General features: G+C 46.0%; 1 long non-coding RNA gene across 1 annotated transcript in view; it reads left to right on the top strand.

The window, feature by feature from the left end:
* The window catches only part of LOC137532195 (uncharacterized), a 103,842-nt gene that overhangs the window by 51,608 nt on the left and 33,944 nt on the right, over positions 1–18,290 (top strand). Inside the window, exon 3 of the long non-coding RNA XR_011023880.1 lies at positions 6,271–6,387. This is a non-coding gene — a long non-coding RNA (uncharacterized lncRNA). The remainder of the gene's footprint in view (positions 1–6,270; positions 6,388–18,290) is intronic.

The raw sequence follows: 18,290 nt of genomic DNA, 5'->3' as shown, positions 1-18,290 counted from the left end.
ACAGTAATCCTATTCCCTAACCTAACCTATACTGTAGCTAAGGCTAGCTGGCCAGCAGGCAGCAGCTGGCCTGGTCTGTGCACAGCACACACAGACACATAGCAGTTGCAGCAGCCCCGCAGAACACACTCTGTCACTGAATGAAATCAAGCTGTAATAATAAGTAACAGCTCTTAACAGCACGAAAGTCAGTACTTTATACAGAGTGTGATCACACGTGTTTTTAGTGCACAGTAACACAAGAGTACTCCTATGTGATAGCCCTTGGCTGTAGGAACTATCACTAGGTAGAGTGGTCGTACAGGCAATGTCGGTAACAGAGAGGTCAGGAGGCAGTACAAAGGCGTCAGGCAAAAGCATAGTAAATAAAACAGGCAAAGGTCGGTAACAGATCAGATGAACGAAGGTACAGAATCAGGAGGCAATATCAGAGTCGGGGTTGGGCCGGGGTCGGCAACAATCAGATAGGTAGAGTACAGAATCGAGAGGCAGAGAGCAGAGTCAAGGGTACAGGCAAGAGTCCTACACAGATAATCAATACAATAATAATGATAATTACTTTTTACAAGTATCAATAGTATTCCTAGCTATGTGTGAATCCCCGGGGTCCTGCCGGATCAAACACATTGGGAACTGACTTAGGTCTGAGAGCTTAACCGCAAAGTATCAGCAACAGCAGACAATGAGCTACTGACAACTCGGGTCTTAAATACAGACAAGTAACCCGCAGTTCCACCCAGTGCACTTCAGCCAATCAGGAGCGGTGATCGGTCCTGCTAAGTCAGCTGACCCACCTCCTCAAAGCATAAAGGTCCTGTCTCCTAGCGCGCGCGTGCGCTGCTCTACTGAGATGTATCCTGGAGGAGTACATTTAAAATTGGTGCCGGTAGACTTGGGCGCAGGATACAGCTGTATATAGCTGAACCTGCTTCTGCACAAGTCCGGGCCGATTTAATTACTATTCCCCCTCCAGGCCGACATGGATAGTGGGGGAATGAAATAATAATAATAACAAAAATAGATTCAGTTCAATATGCTTTAACCACTTGCGGACCATGCTAATTGAAATCTACGGCCTGTTTGGGACCTGGTTTCTCTGCCAGGGCATTGATTTCAATTAGCCACCACAGGTTACCACTGCTACCGCCGATTGCTCCACTCTCCCGCCGCTTCAGCCCACTCACCCTGCTGTTGTTTTCAATCTCATTGGCTCACATTGATCACGTGGTCATGAGCCAATTAAATTGGCTCCTGAAGTGTTCACAGAGCTTTGCTGTCATCGCGACGGCAGAGCGAGTGGCCTTTAGCGATAGGTGTGCGGCGTGAATGGCGGAAGCGGCGGTTCCATGTGGTCTCTCCATTGGTAAGCCCCATTTTTGATCCTTGAGGGGCCAGAGAATGCTGGAACTGAGTGGTTAAATAACACAAGCCTGAACTAGAATTTTACACGAATTTAAGCACACTTCCACACCCATAAACTGACACTTTCATGTGGGAAATGTACTTTATCCAGTTCTGAAATCCTCTTGAAAGATCCTCGTAACGGAGTTTGAAGGTTTAGTGACGGACTTCCCTACAGGGCATGTCTAACACCAGTAATGTATGCTACATAATGCAATATTAAAAGACAGCAATTATTGCAGTATACCCACGAGTCATATTAGTTATTTACAAGCGTCCACAGGAAAGCGATCGCAAAAGGCGAAAAGTGTTTACCGAGATCTCAGTCAGAACAAACCCGGCCAAGATACCACCAGAATGTATTCTGCCTTTTGTATAATTCATCGCTTATATCTTGTAAGACGAAACCACCAAATCACAATTTTATTAACATTTCTGTCCCAGAGTCTCATAGCAACCAATGTCATTAGACAGCGAGCATGGCTCGGAATATAAATCTGCACCGCAGTGATTGAAGGCCAGATGAAAATTAGAATTCAGCTTTATCCAGCTATCGGTGTCTCTTTTAATAAAACTGACACATTTTGAGGGATATATCCTGCATCCTACACACTGACAATCAGTAGGGGGACCTTTCAAAGCTCTTTTTTTACAGTACTATGAACTATTAGAATTTAATTTGATTTTGAATATAATGCTTTTTCTTTAAAGTGTACCTGAGGCGGTATGTGACATGATGAGATAAACGTGTTTATGTGCAGTGCAAAACATATTAAGGGACAATCCAAGAAAAAAAACCCAAGTTCTACTTTCCCGAACGCTCCAGACCACATGAGCTTGATCACGAACGGCCCTCGCACAGAAGATCCCAACCTGTCGAGGTCGGCATCTGCAGTGGAGGGGACCGGGAGCCACCAGAGCTGCGGCGAGGGCACAGGATGGATGCCAGGGGCTGGAGGAGGCCCCGGGTAAGTAGAACAGTTTTTTTTTTCCCTCGGATCTTCCCATTAACCTCCCTGGCGGTAATCCCAAGCAGAGCTCGGGCTAGCCACCGGAGGCTTAATGGAAGTCTATTTCCTGTCCTCGGAGACTCTGAGTCACTCTATTGAGATCACTGTCATTGATCTCACCAAAGTGTTACAGTGCCACCCAGTGGATGGAGGTTAAATTGCAGTGCTGGAGCCCGGGGAGCTGAGTGAGAGCAGGAGCTGCTGCTGGCTTCCTGGCAGCATGATTGTTTCCTGATTTTAGGGTCTGAAATGCTCAGAAAAGACCCTAAAATCTGGAAATAATCATACCGCCAGGGAGGTTAATAACCAGGCGGTTTTACTTGCTTTATTTTGCTGCCTGGAAGAGTTAATTTCTAGACATGGAAGTGACAGCTTCTTTATTGTCGGTGCCTTGCTGGGAATATAGTAAACATCGGTAATAAGCAAATTACAGCCATAAAAGTTTTCCTGGCAGAATACAACTTCTCAGAGCAAGGGAGATGAAATACACATGAACTAATGACCTTTTTCTAACTCTGGGACGCTTAATAGGCTGCCACTAATTAGAGACAGTAACACATTCAACCTACTTAGTAAATGTTGAAACATAAAATTAAACCCTAGGATACTTAAAATATAAAAATCATTTTTAGGAGTAGGAGGATAAATATAATTGTTTTCAGCTCATCAGTTTATTTTAACTTTGGGTTCACTTCAAAGCTAATGATCAGGAGCTTTAGAATTTTTTTTCTTATTTGGTCATCAGTGGGCCAAAGCCTTGTATGTCCACCATGGGGACGGGCATGACTTTTTGGGCCATTCAACTAACTTCTAGTTTTTTCAAGGGTGTGGTTGAATCATGGGATTTTTGGGATGTGTTGCAAATGAAGAGATAAGCCTTTAGGGTCAACATCATAGGTGAGGCTTTATCCATGATGATTATAGGCCCTGTGTAATGATCCGCCCAGCTGGATGCACTGTCAGAAAGCTGTTTGACCATTCCCCTAGTCTGTGGGCTGCAGGTCTCTGCAAGAGAGACCTGTCTTTCCATTACAAGTTTCTGGTCTGTTCTGCTGCTGAGGAATTTGCATACACTCGTTATGCAAATCCCCTACCTGCCTCCTTTGATGACTGGCAGTATAAAGAGCTATGTTTCCCAGAGTCCTTTGCTGGTCATAAGGGTTAGTCCTGTGTACACTCCTGAGTGTCAGCCTTGCTCATTGTTTGAGTATTAGTTTAGAGTAATTCCTGGAACTGCACTAGGCAGATTCCCTAGTGCAGTTAGGATTGCATATCTGTTTTGTTTGTCTGTTGCAATTGTCCTGTCCCAGCGGTGGTCGACAGGAAGTCGTTCTGATCTTTGTTCTTGGAGTGGAAAGGTGGAGCAGCGGTTGCTACCAGCTATCTCATCTAATCTGTCTTCCTGGATCGCACTAGCCTCTTGCACTAGTGCTGTGGATCCTATCTCTCACTTATTCCTGTTTTTGTGTATCTGTCTTGTCTGCTACGATCGCTTGCTGGAGGCTCGGTGAGGTAACCGTTAAGCAAGCGCTCGCGTCCTCTGTTTCATTTACAGTATGTCTGTCAGTGGTTAGTTAGGCTTGCTTGTCTCTGTTGTGCTTATCACGCGGAGACCGCGCATAAACGCGTGCACTGATGCGAATGAGTGCGGTGTTCGCGTTTAGCTAGCGTTTGTTATTTTCCTTATCTTCTCATTGTATGATTTGCTGTGCCTTTGCTACTCTCGGGCTCTGCCTTGCTGTAGACTTGTGTCACCTTTGGCAATCGTCTCTCTCGCGATTGCGTTCCTGCTTCATATCTGCTGTTGTGTATGCACCGTCACGGGTTGGCGACTAGTTTGGTTCACACACATACAATCTGTCCCTTTGCTCAATCTCATTCGCAATTGCTTCTCAGGCGATTGCGTTCTCACTCAGTTTCCTTTGTTGTGTGTCCGCCGTCGCAGGTGGCGGCTAGATTGGTGGACGTACATACATTCCTCATCTGTTCTTATTCGGTCTTGTGTCGCTGTTAGCAATCGCCATCTCTGGCGATTGCCTTCTCCCTTTGTCTTCATGGTTGTGTGTTCATCGTCGCAGGGTGGCGACTAGTTTGGTGGACACGCATACCCTCTGTCGCTTTGATCTCTTTCAGGGCTATCTTGCCCTGCGTTTCTTCCCTTCGTACAATTCCTGTCTGGCGTCTGTGGCAGGGTAGAGGAGCTGTTCCTCTGCACTCCACAGCTCCCTCTGCCGACAGGAATTTCCCTCTACAGGTGCATTGCACCTTTTGCTGGGTTCCCTCAAATTACACGCTTGTGGAGGATTTCTGCAGTGCCAGCGCACGTCTTGTGCGCCGATCACGGAGAGAATTCCACAATCGTTACACCCTGCAGTTAAAATTAATCTAAAGTAAAGTAAAAAAAAAAAAAAAAGATAATGACCTCTGTAGTTGGAAGCCTCTTGATAATCCAGAGGATTTCCAAATCCCTTTGATTCCCACAATTCTAGTGCTGGTTCCCTTAAAGTGAACCAGAGACGAAGCACCCTCATGTATGTTACCTTATATATCAGTGGGAACATTAGAGAAAACACCTACTCTGCTCTCTGTTTCATCCTTCACTGCTCAGCCTGCTTGTTATCAACCCTGATAAAATCCCCGAGTCTGGCTTTGCTCAGGAATCATTATAGCTCAGTCATTATAGCAGAGCAAGGAGGGGGCAGGCTTGGGCTTGAAAAGACATCAGAGAAGACAGACTCAGCTATAATGATTCCTGAGCAAAGCCAGACTAAATGCTCAGTCAGGGATTTTATCAGGGCTGATAAGAAGCAAGCTGAGCAGTGAAGGATGAAACAGAGAGCAGGGTAGGTGTTTTCTCTAATGTTCCCACTGATATATATATGGTAGAATACAGTGGCATAGCAATAGGGGTTGCAGAGGTAGCGACCGCATCGGGGCGACTGGGCTAGAGGGGCCCCATGGGACCCACTCTTAACCACAGCATTAGTTCTCTATTGGTCCTGTGCTGGTAATAATCACTTCTATAGAGGCTTTGAATAGTAGTGATCATTAACACACTGCTTGCCTTTCCCTTCTTGCATCTCTGACACTGTCGTTGACCTTGATTGGTTTTGGTGTACCGCATCAATTGTTATGTATAGAGTGCTTAGGGGGCCCCAATGAAAAACCTGCACTGGGGCCCAGAGCTTCTTAGCTACGCCACTGGTAAAATACATGAGGGTGCTTCGTCTCTGGTTCACTTTAAGGCATGTCCAACAAGACGTTGATGCATGTGCTCTAGTAACTGTGCTACCGTCCAAGTTTCCTCATACTGGGTATGTGCGAGATACACTCCGGAACTGTCCAACAAGTAGGTTTACTTAAATGAATGGTGACCATCCGTGGAAGAATATATAGGTTTTCTCTTCTCCATGCAGAGTATCTAAATTTCCAGTTTAATGAATGATAAGATAAGATGTAGAGATAGCAGGATTCGGGTCAGAGACAAGAGGAGGTCGGGTTGGATCTGATGAATGAGGTGATTTTCTTGGTGATGGCTGGATATTCTATTCTAGCAGTAGTAAGTTAACAAATTTTTTATAGCGCTGAATTGCAAAAATTATTTTTATTAGCTGAGCGGCGTCACTTGATGTGATCCCTAGCTCGGATGTTTTACTTGCAGTGGTAACGGCGTACGGAGAGGCAGCGGCGGTGAGTGAGGCAGCCACCCGGGAGCTAAGTCCCCTTACCAACTTATGTCTGTACATAGAAGCCGATTAACCTGTGCTGCTATACATCATTGTTTTCAACATTTTTGAATAAAAGGAGTAATGCACTATTAGAGGCGGGTCCTCTCTCCTTTTTTATCTCCCCTTAATAGACTGCCTGAAGCATACAACTTACGGAACAAGCAGGAGACATCACATAAGAGCCAGAGAGGCGACGGGGGCCCACACCCCCGAATGCGAGATTTGGTCAATCTGGCCACTGGGATCTGGTGAGTCTGTACCCGCAAGGGGATTTACTATTGCTGTATATTGTGGAAGAAGGGAGAGCGCAGAGATTTCTTGTTTGTTGGACTATCTTGGCCTAAACCATTAGGCAGATCTTGCAGCCCCCGGTTTATGAACTTTGACACAGATTACTGTGAACCTTCAGCAGTACTGCTGATAGAGGTTGATCTAAAAGGACTTCCTTAATTGTATCATTATATAACAGTAATTTTAGCTGTGAGCGCTGAATGTGATTGTTGGAATATTTTTATTCAATGCCCAATCCAATGAGAGTCCCTAGAAATCGCTTTTAACTGTGGTGATCATTGTTCCTCGTCGCCAGTAAACATTTTAATACTTTCCTGCAAATGAAATGATGACCTTTGTTTTGCCTGCGGAGCCAGTTTGATTAAAAAAAAAGTCGTGCAACATTACGCTAGACAGATCTCGCCTGTTGAAAAAATGACATGAGCTCGAGAGGTGCAGCGCGGGCAGAGATATCGCATACAGCATAACCTGATAATAATGTGACAGGTGTTGGAGAAACACAAGAGCGTTGTAGTTCCATAAACACAGAAAACGTCTCTTCGTGATTACTGACACTTTTAATTACACCGTTTCTTTGTCGGGACGCACCCAGCCCGGCAGAACGCTCTTCAGCTGGGAAAATGAGTTTCTGCTAGCAGTAAATTGATAGAGGCCCTCTGACCACACGTTGAAACAGAATCTATCACCAGGAACGATACCTTGGCCATGCTCAGGTCAATAATGAACGTGCAAAGTAACATATTTTAGCTTGGACTGTCACTGTCAGGTGCAACAGTGTAATAAAGACATTCAATCTGGACAAATAGATTTTATTATTATTATTATTTTATATCACACCAACATCTGCTGTGATGCCGTACAATAGACAGTACATAACACACACAGGTTCATGAACAATAGTATAGAATTTACACATAGAGGTACTGGAAGATACTAGGAAATAGGCCGCTGAAGGTGGAAATTATCGCAGACTAATATGACAAATAGAGATGGCTCAAACCTCAGATTTTCGCCTCGTGAACCGCGAACGTGATCTTCTGCAAAAGTTTGGTTCGCGCTAACTTTCGCGAACCGCAATAAACTTCAATGGAGAGGCGAACTTTGAAAACTAGAAACACTAATGCTTGCTGGCCAGAAAATTGATGGAAAAGATGTTTCAAGGGGTCTAACAGTTTTTGCATGGATGAGTGGGATAGACGCCAAAAGTCCCGGGGAACAATCTGGATTTGACGCAAAGCAGCGTTTTAAGGGCAGAAATCAGACTGCATGCTAAATTGGAGGCCTAAAGTGCTTTAAAACATCTTGCATGTGTATACATCAATCAGGAAGTGTAATTAGAGTACTGCTTCACACTAACACACCAAACTCACTGTGTAATGCACCGCAAACAGCTGTTTGTGTAGTGACGGCCGTGCTGGACTGGTGCGCACCATGGCGACAGTGCAGGCGATAGCGGTTTTCAAGCCCGTATGGTCGGGTTGAGGTAGCTGAATGACAAAACAACAGTGACTGAGCGTCCAGCTAATCGAATTTGGTCTCTCCACAATGAAGCAACGATTTTATTATCTTGGGTGTGCCCCCCCCCCCCCCCAACCCCGAGACACTTATATAGCCGGCAGTCATTGCTTCATTGTGATACGCAAGCCCCTTCACCGTGGCAAGGTAACGATCATGAAGGGGAATTGACACATGTACATGCCTTTTGTTTTGTTGTTGCAGCTGCAGTGCAGCCAGAAAAATTAGGCAGGCATGTACACGCACCAGAAAAATTATTAGAGCGGCCGCTGCTAGCAAACTCAGAAATCCGCCTGGAGTCCTGGAACCTGTTGGTGGTGGCGGAGAAGGCAGTCAAGCGGCCTGCGGGCAGAGGTGCTGTGTGGGGAGCGACTTAGTCTTGGGGCAGGCAGCCAGGCAGTCACACCGCGTGCAGGCAGAGGTGCTGTGTGTGGGGACTGACTTAGTCTTCGGGCGGGCAGTAGCCCTCCAGGATCCATGCCTCATTCATTTTGATAAAGGTGAGGTACTGAACACTTTTGTGACTTAGGTGACTTCTCTCCTCAGTGACAATGCCTCCAGCTGCGCTGAAGGTCCTTTCTGACAGGACGCTTGAGGCAGGGCAAGATAGAAGTTGGATGGCAAATTGGGACAGCTATGGCCACAGGTCAAGCCTGCGCACCCAGTATTCCAAGGGTTCATCGCTGCTCACAGTGTCTACATCCACACTTAAGGCCAGGTAGTCGGCTACCTGCCGTTCCAGGCATTGGTGGAGGGTGGATCCGGAAGGGCTAACGTGAGGCGTTGGACTAAAGAATGTCCGCATGTCCGACATCACCATGAGATCGCAGGAGCGTCCTGTCCTTGCCTGCGTGGACATGGGAGAAGGGTTACTGGCAGTGGCACCTTTATTGTGTTGTGCTGTGACATCACCCTTAAACGCATTATAAAGCATAGTTGCCAGCTTGTTCTGCAAGTGCTGCATCCTTTCTGCATTCTGGTGATTTGAAAATATCTCCGCCACTTTGTGCCTATGCCGAGGGTCTAGTAGCGTGGCCACCCAGTACAGCTCATTCCCCTTGGCCACCCAGTACAGCTCATTCCCCTTGAGTGTTATTATAATACGGGGGTCCCTTAACAGGCTGGACAGCATGAAAGACGCCATCTGCACAAATTGGGATCCAGACGTACTATCCATCTCCTCTTGCTCAGTGACGTCAGGTAAGTCCTCCTCCTCCCCCCAGCCATGAACAATACCACGGGAATGTTGAGCAGCACAAGCCCCCTGCGACGCCTGCTGCAGTTGTTCTTCTGCTGCTGCTGCCTCCTCCTCCTCCAAAAACACCTTCCTTATCATCCGAGTCTGACTCCTCTTCCCCACACGACTCTTCTTCCTCCTCCCGCTCCCCCCTCTGTGCTGCCGCAGGTGTTAAGGAAACATCTGGTTCTGATGAGAATTGATCCCACAATGCTTCCTCCTGTAACTGTTCCTGGTCACGCTCCTCCACAGCTTGATCCACCACTCTACGCACGGCATGCTCCAGGAAGAAAGCGTACGGGATCAAGTCGCTGATGACGCCTTCACTGCGACTCACAAGGTTGGTCACCTCCTCAAACGGCCGCATGAGCCTGCATGCATTTCGCATGAGTGTCCAGTTCTGGGGCCAGAACATCCCCATCTCCCCAGACTGTGTCCTTCTACTGTAGTTGTAGAGGTACTGGGTGACGGCTTTCTCCTGTTCTAGCAGGCGAGAGAACATAAGAAGGGGCGAATTCCATTGAGTCGGGCTATCGCAAATCAGGCGTCTCACCAGCAACTTGTTTCTCCGCTAAATATCGGCAAAGTGTGCCATGGCCATCTAAGACCTCCTGAAATGCCCACAGACCTTCCTGGCATGCTTCAGGACGTCCTCTAAGCCTGGGTACTTTGACACAAATCTTTGAATTAGAAAGGAGAGAAAAAGGCACCCAATATAAGCAGCACCAGACCACTCAATAGTATTCCAAAATATTGCAAACTTTATTGGTAAACAGTAACCAGATTAAAAAATGTATAAAAATCACCAGAGGTGATAGCAGCTGTGTACATGATAATAATACAATAATCACAGAAGTAACAAAATCTCACAAAACCTCAGTACAAAGCCAAGTAGAGACCAGACCTAAATAAATAATTAATAATAAGGTAATTCCCACTTCCAACACATATATCATATATTTAATAATTTAACCCCAAATCTGTGAAAAATAAAATAAAAATGACAACAAAGCCTAACAAGGGGCAGAAATGAATTGCATAAATCCCGAATATAAAGATTACACAGTAAGCACAAAGGTGCCTGAGAGGAGAGACTGCAACAAATAGTCTCACAATTAGAAAAGGTAGCAGAGTATCAGTGTGTCAAACAGTGAATGGCCACAAATCGTGTAGAAAATAGATAAGTTATAGGTAAGGTACTGGAAACTTACATGGCAGAGGTAGGAGAGATGTACAGGTAACAGCCGCTCGCCTTAATGCATTGCGCGGGCTCAACCCGCTTCAGAAGGAGGCCTTGTACACAGCTGCTATCACCTCTGGTGATTTGTATCAATTTTTTAATCTGGTTACTGTTTACCAATAAAGTTTGCAATATTTTGGAATACTATTGAGTGGTCTGGTGCTGCTTATATTGGGTGCCTTTTTCTCTCCTTTCTAATGCTACAATTACCCAATTAGCACATTCCTCTTAGCATAATATATTATTATCTCAGATGGTGCTTGTCCACAATTGCTGTTTTAAGTAATATTGCTACAAATCTTTGAATGACTAGATTCAGCACATGTGCCATGCAGGGTACATGTGTCAGCTTTCAAAAATGTAAAGCGGAAATGAGTTTGCTGTGGTTGTCACACACCACGTTGCCGATCTCCAGCTGGTGCAGGGTCAGCCACTGATCCACCTGTTAAGAGCAGCCAGGAGAGCTGCTCCAGTGTGACTCTCCGCTTTGAGGCAAGACATGTCTAAGATGGCGTGACACCGTCATGCCTGGCATGCAGCATAGGCTCTGGGGAGCTGGGGCTGTGTAGCTGGAGAGGAGATTGCAGCCCCAGTAGAGTTGAACTGCCACTCAGCCGAGGAGGAGGATGACGACAGCAAAGAGGATGTAGCAGGAGGAGAGGAGGTGGCAGGAGGCCTGTCTGCTAGCCATGGAGGTGTGTTAAATAGTCTATATCTGTGTTAAATAGTCAAATATGTCCTGACAATCTTGGGAGTTGATGGGATGTGCCTTCTTCTGAGCACTGTACTTTGGTCCAGGGCCGCACAAAATCACATCAGCATGACTTCGCACAGACCTGCCGGGTGGCCTTCCTCTGAGTCTGCCTCTAGCTCAGCCTCTACCTGTTTTGTCCGTTTTGTCCTTATGGGGGGGGGGGGGGATGAAGTGAAAGGTATGCACTGACTTGACTAATACAATGTGCAGTCACACAGGTGCAGTTAACAGGTATGCGTGCGCTCATGTAGGTAGGTGGGTGCACTGAACAGCAGGTAGGTATATGCAGTGATGGGTACTACAAATGTGCACCTATTACACACACACACACACACAGAGGCACCGCCATGAACAGGTGCAATGACTGGTGGTATATCACACTGTGTGTGCTCACGTAGGTAGGTGGGTGCACTGAACAACAGGTAGGTATATGCAGTGATGGGTATTACAAATGTGCACCCGTCTCACACACATACCGTGAACAGGTACAGTGATTGGTGGTATTAAATAGCACACTGCATGCGCTCACGTAGGTAAGTGGGTGCACTGAACAACAGGTAGGTATATGCAGTGATAGGTATTACAAATGTGCACCTTTCTCACATACGTACCGTGCACAGGTACAGTGATTGGTGGTATTAAATATCACACTGCATGTGCTCATGTAGTTAGGTGGGTGCACTGAACAACAGGTAGATATATGCAGTGTTGGGTATTACAAATGTGCACCTGTCACACACACACACAGGTAGCACCGTGAACAGGTGCAATGACTAGTGGTATTAACAATGCGTGTGTTCACGGAGGTAGGTGGGTTCACTGAACACAACAGGTAGGTATATGCAGTGATGGGTATTACAAATGTGCACCTGTCACACACACACACAGGTACCTTGAACAGGTGCAAAGACTGGTGGTATTAACAATGTGTGTGCTCACTGCTCACGTAGGTAGGTAGGTACACTGAACAACAGGTAGGTATATGCAGTGCTGCTGGGTATAACAAATGTGCATCTGTCACACACACTCACAGGTACCGTGAACAGGTACAGTGACTGGTGGTATTAACAATGCATGCGCTCACTTAGGTAGGTAGGTAGGTACACTGAACAGTGAACAGGTGCAGTGATTGGGACGGGATTACAAATGTGCAGCTGCCTGTCACACACACACAGGTAGTCACTGAATGTGCTGGGCCTGGCAGTGGCACAGTAGGAATTACCCCAAAGGCCAGCTGTGACTGACTGACAGGGCTGTATATAATGCAAGTGGGCCACACACACACAAAATAAAAAATAGATCACAGGAACAAGATTAGCTCTCAAAAGAGCTGTTGAGGGGTGCTATTTTAGCGATAAGAATCAGCAAGGAGCAAGCTAACAAGCCTACAAGAGCCTAACTAATTTTTCCCTATGTGAGTCTGCAGCAGCTCTCCCTTCTCTAATTACTGCAGGCACACGAGTGAGTGTAATGGCCGGTGCTGCCTGCCTTTTATAATGGGGGGTGGGGCTCCAGGAGGGAGTGTAGCCTGATTGGCTACAATGTGCCTTCTGACTGTGATGTAGAGGGTCAAAGTTGACCCTCATAATGCACTACGGGGCAAATCGAACTTCCGTAAAAGTTTGCGTTCTCGAGTGAACGCAAACCACTGAAGTTCGCTGGGAACCATTCGCCGGCAAACCGTTCGGGCCATCTCTAGTGACAAAGTCTGCTGGTCATTCACAAGACAGGATAGAGGGCAGCTATTAGGTTCAAAAAGGGCAATTCCTAGGCATAGGCCATTTGTTAATGTGCATCAAGTGCTATCTAGTGGTAAAGATGAGCATTGCACCCAATCATGGAGGAGTTGCTGCTGCCAGCATACTCTGCAGGAACTCAGCAGTCATGAAGGAGGGAGAAAAAGTAGCAGAGGTTTAATTCTGACAAAATCACATGTTTAGGCAAAAGCTTCAGGCTAGGGTTGTCAGGACAGTGGTGGTTAGGAAGAAAGTAAGGTTAATAAAAACTAAATAAAGTGATCTTGAAAAAAGAAGAAAATTAGACAGCGATGGGCAGATAATTTCCCGTGATTCATGAGCACTTTTTCACTATTTGACTTCCGAATCCGAATAATTCTGTACCACGGAAATCGGCCACGGAAATTCCATGATGATAAATATTCGGAATGTCGTGACCGCAGAGATCATGGTAAAAATGAATTCATGATCATCTCACGCCAACTTCATATGCATAATGATTTTTTTTTTCCACAGAAAGCCATACAATGTTGCTAGCAATGTTTAACATGAGCCATATAGTGAAAACAGGCTACTGCATTTTAGCCTGGCTACATAGAGAGCAATTCTGTGCTATTTCTGTGCTGGGAAATACACCTTAAAGGAGAACTCCAGGGTGTGTTTAATAAAAGCGTCATCTAGTTATGTGTTATTGCAATTAATATCTGAATGCCAGTTTCCAGCTTATAATCTGCTTAACTCAGTGAGGGTAATTTAATAAGGCGATGGATTGCACGTTACTAGCTCCGAGCTTAGCTCTGCTGTGATTTTCCAAGCTGTAGAGAGCAGCAGTGCTATGCAGAGTCAGTGAGCTAACACTCTCATCTGCGGGGAATTGTGCCCCATAGGGGTGGCCAGAAATTCACATTTACGATTCTGCTGAAATTCCGATTTCCGGCGATTTGCAGAGGGGAGAAGACCCCAGGGTGGCTCCTTACCTGATTCCTCAGAGACCTTCACCAGCTCCTCTCAGGAGGGTTTTTCGGATCAGGCTGCAAGTCAGGATGCACACGGACGGGTGGCCGCAAGAAGCAAAGGAGGAGGGGGAATCAGAGATCGGTTAGAGATCGATCAGCCGAGACAACCCAAAAAATGATTGTTTATAACATCTCCTTTGTTGACCTGACCTCATCTCAACTGTCTGCACTTAATTATGGCCTCTCTTTTTCACCAACCAATTATCCTGACCCATTGGAGTTAAATGTAGAGTTGCAACGTTTTTTTCGTTCCATCAAACTCCAATACTATTTTTCCATGCCACGACCTTTTGAGAATACCGGCTGCAATAGATACGGACTCTCTGAACCTGGGCAATACTAATTTACATTTAAAGAGTAAATTCCAACCCGACATCTTGTCAAATAATTGATGTGTACATCAAAAAGGTTCAAGAAGAAATTGACTCTCTCATTAGGAGATCAAATCTCTCGCGTGTTCATATTAGATCTAACATTAGCCATGCAGAGAGACTGGCCATTAAGGAACTGGACGCTAATTCTTCTATCACAATAAAGCCGGCCGACAAGGGCGGAGAGGTCGTGGTGATGAACACTTAAGTTTATCGCAACAAGATCCTGAGACAATTGGCTGATACCGCCACATACTTACCAATACCATCAGATCCACTGGTTGAAATTCAGACTAACATTGGACAGATTATCTCAGAGGCCTCTTCTGAAAATTTGATTGATGATAAGTTGGCACAATATTTGATTCAGCCATACCCCATGACCACAGTAATTTACATGTGTCCAAAAATTCATAAAAGTTTGTCTAATCCACCAGGTCGACCTATAGTCGCCTGGATGGACTCATTATTAGCCCCTATTGCCAAATACCTGGATCAAGTTTTGCGACCTTATGCGGTGTCTCTCAAATCATATTTGAGGGACACACAGCTGTTTCTTAATATTTTGCAAAATATGTCTCCTATTCCTGAGGACTGTTTACTTGTTACTCTTGATGTAGAAAGTTTGTATACCTCCATTCCGCATGAAAGTGGAATGGAGGCAGTGAGACACATGTTAGAAACAGCTTCTGATATGACTGTGAAACAGATACGGTTTATTTGTCAATTGTTGGAGATAGTACTCAAATATAATTATTTCAGGTTTGAAGATCAGTTTTACATGCAGCTGAGGGGCACAGCTATGGAGTAGTGTTGGGCGAACAGTGTTCGCCACTGTTCGGGTTCTGCAGAACATCACCCTGTTCGGGTGAAGTTCGGGTTCGGCCGAACACCTGATGGTGTTCGGCCAAACTGTTCGGCCATATGGCCGAACTAGGAGCGCATGGCCGAACGTTACCCGAACGTTCGGCTAGCGCTGTGATTGGCCGAACGGGTCACGTGTAGTGTTGGGCGAACATCTAGATGTTCGGGTTCGGGCCGAACATGGCCGAACTCCGAACATAATGGAAGTCAATGGGGACCCGAACTTTCGTGCTTTGTAAAGCCTCCTTATATGCTACATACCCCAAATTTACAGGGTATGTGCACCTTGGGAGTGGGTACAAGAGGAAAAAAAAAATAGCAAAAAGAGCTTATAGTTTTTGAGAAAATCGATTTTAAAGTTTCAAAGGGAAAACTGTCTTTTAAATGCGGGAAATGTCTGTTTTCTTTGCACAGGTAACATGCTTTTTGTCGGCATGCAGTCATAAATGTAATACATATAAGAGGTTCCAGGAAAAGGGACCGGTAACGTTAACCCAGCAGCAGCACACGTGATGGAACAGGAGGAGGGTGGCGCAGGAGGAGAAGGCCACGCTTTGAGACACAACAACCCAGGCCTTGCATGAGGACAAGAAGCGTGCGGATAGCAATTTGCATTTTGTCGCCATGCAGTCATAAATGTAATACAGATGAGAGGTTCAATAAACAGGGACCGGAAACGCTAACCCATCACAGATGTTCATTGTTCATGTTACTTGGTTGGGGTCCGGGAGTGTTGCGTAGTCGTTTCCAATCCAGGATTGATTCATTTTAATTTGAGTCAGACGGTCTGCATTTTCTGTGGAGAGGCGGATACGCCGCCGATCTGTGACGATGCCTCTGGCAGCACTGAAACAGCGTTCCGACATAACGCTGGCTGCCGGGCAAGCCAGCACCTCTATTGCGTACATTGCCAGTTTGTGCCAGGTGTCTAGCTTCGATACCCAATAGTTGAAGGGTGCAGATGGATTGTTCAACACAGCTACGCCATCTGACATGTAGTCCTTGACCATCTTCTCCAGGCGATCGGTGTTGGAGGTGGATCTGCACGCTTGCTGTTCTGTGTGCTGCTGCATGGGTGTCAGAAAATTTTCCCACTCCAAGGACACTGCCGATACCATTCCCTTTTGGGCACTAGCTGCGGCTTGTGTTGTTTGCTGCCCTCCTGGTCGTCCTGGGTTTGCGGAAGTCAGTCTGTCGGCGTACAACTGGCTAGAGGAGGGGGAGGATGTCAATCTCCTCTCTAAAGTCTCCACAAGGGCCTGCTGGTATTCTTCCATTTTGACCTGTCTGGCTCTTTCTTCAAGCAGTTTTGGAACATTGTGTTTGTACCGTGGATCCAGAAGGGTATAAACCCAGTAATTGGTGTTGTCCAGAATGCGCACAATGCGTGGGTCGCGTTCAATGCAGTCCTAGGCCGAAGAGGTCATAGCCTAGGGTCACAAAACCTGTTTATTTGGGCAATTTCAATGGTGGCGAGTCTGACGTACATAAATCGCAGCAATGGCCGTTAGCAACGTCTGAATCTCACGAAATGTCTCATGCAGGTAGAAGACATATTGTTAGACTTGGGCTCCAAAGATGGGTTCCCTACATCTCTGCAAACCAGAGTTACAGGGCTCCAAATTTGGTAAAATCCCCCATAGGCTTTCATTGGGCCTCCTATTTACAGTTCCAAAATCTCACATCTTTTCAAAGGGCAATTACTCAGCAGTGGCAAATTTTCTAGCATTGTAGGGACCCTTAGGGGGAACATGACTGGTGAGTTTCGGGCCCCTAGGCCAAAGAGGTCATAGCCTAGGGTCACAAAAACCTGTTTATTTGGGCTATTTCAATGGTAGTGATGGTGACGTACATAAATCGCAGCAATGGCCGTTAGCAAAGTCTGAATCTCACGAAATGTCTCATGCAGGTAGAAGACATATTGTTAGACTTGGATTCCAAAGATGGGGTCCCTACATCTCTGCAAACCAGAGTTACAGGGGTCCAAAATTGGTAAAATCCCCCATAGGATTTCATTGCCTCCCTATTTCACTTTCCAAAATCTCACATCTTTTCAAAGGGCAATGGCTCAGCAGTACCACATTTTCTAGCATTGTAGGGACCCTTAGGGGGAACATGACTGGTGAGTTTCGGGCCCCTAGGCCGAAGAGGTCATAGCCTAGGGTCACAAAAACCTGTTTATTTGGGCTATTTCAATGGTAGTGATGGTGGCGTACATAAATCGCAGCAATGGCCATTAGCAATAGCAAAGTCTGAATCTCACGAAATGTCTCATGCAGGTAGAAGACATATTGTTAGACTTGGATTCCAAAGATGGGGTCCCTACATCTCTGCAAACCAGAGTTACAGGGGTCCAAAATTGGTAAAATCCCCCATAGGATTTCATTGCCTCCCTATTTCACTTTCCAAAATCTCACATCTTTTCAAAGGGCAATGGCTCAGCAGTACCAAATTTTCTAGCATTGTAGGGACCCTTAGGGGGAACATGACTGGTGAGTTTCGGGCCCCTAGGCCGAAGAGGTCATAGCCTAGGGTCACAAAAACCTGTTTATTTGGGCTATTTCAATGGTAGTGATGGTGACGTACATAAATCGCAGCAATGGCCGTTAGCAAAGTCTGAATCTCACGAAATGTCTTATGCAGGTAGAAGACATATTGTTAGACTTGGATTCCAAAGATGGGGTCCCTACATCTCTGCAAACCAGAGTTACAGGGGTCCAAAATTGGTAAAATCCCCCATAGGATTTCATTGCCTCCCTATTTCACTTTCCAAAATCTCACATCTTTTCAAAGGGCAATGGCTCAGCAGTACCAAATTTTCTAGCATTGTAGGGACCCTTAGGGGGAACATGACTGGTGAGTTTCGGGCCCCTAGGCCGAAGAGGTCATAGCCTAGGGTCACAAAAACCTGTTTATTTGGGCTATTTCAATGGTAGTGATGGTGACGTACATAAATCGCAGCAATGGCCGTTAGCAACGTCTGAATCTCACGAAATGTCTCATGCAGGTAGAAGACATATTGTTAGACTTGGATTCCAAAGATGGGGTCCCTACATCTCTGCAAACCAGAGTTACAGGGGTCCAAAATTGGTAAAATCCCCCATAGGATTCCACTGCCTCCCTATTT

The sequence above is a fragment of the Hyperolius riggenbachi genome, chromosome 9, assembly GCF_040937935.1.
Source record: "Hyperolius riggenbachi isolate aHypRig1 chromosome 9, aHypRig1.pri, whole genome shotgun sequence".
Taxonomy (NCBI): Eukaryota; Metazoa; Chordata; class Amphibia; order Anura; family Hyperoliidae; genus Hyperolius; species Hyperolius riggenbachi.
The sequence above is the reverse complement of the archived record's forward strand: the minus strand, read 5'-3'. Positions and strand labels throughout refer to the sequence as shown.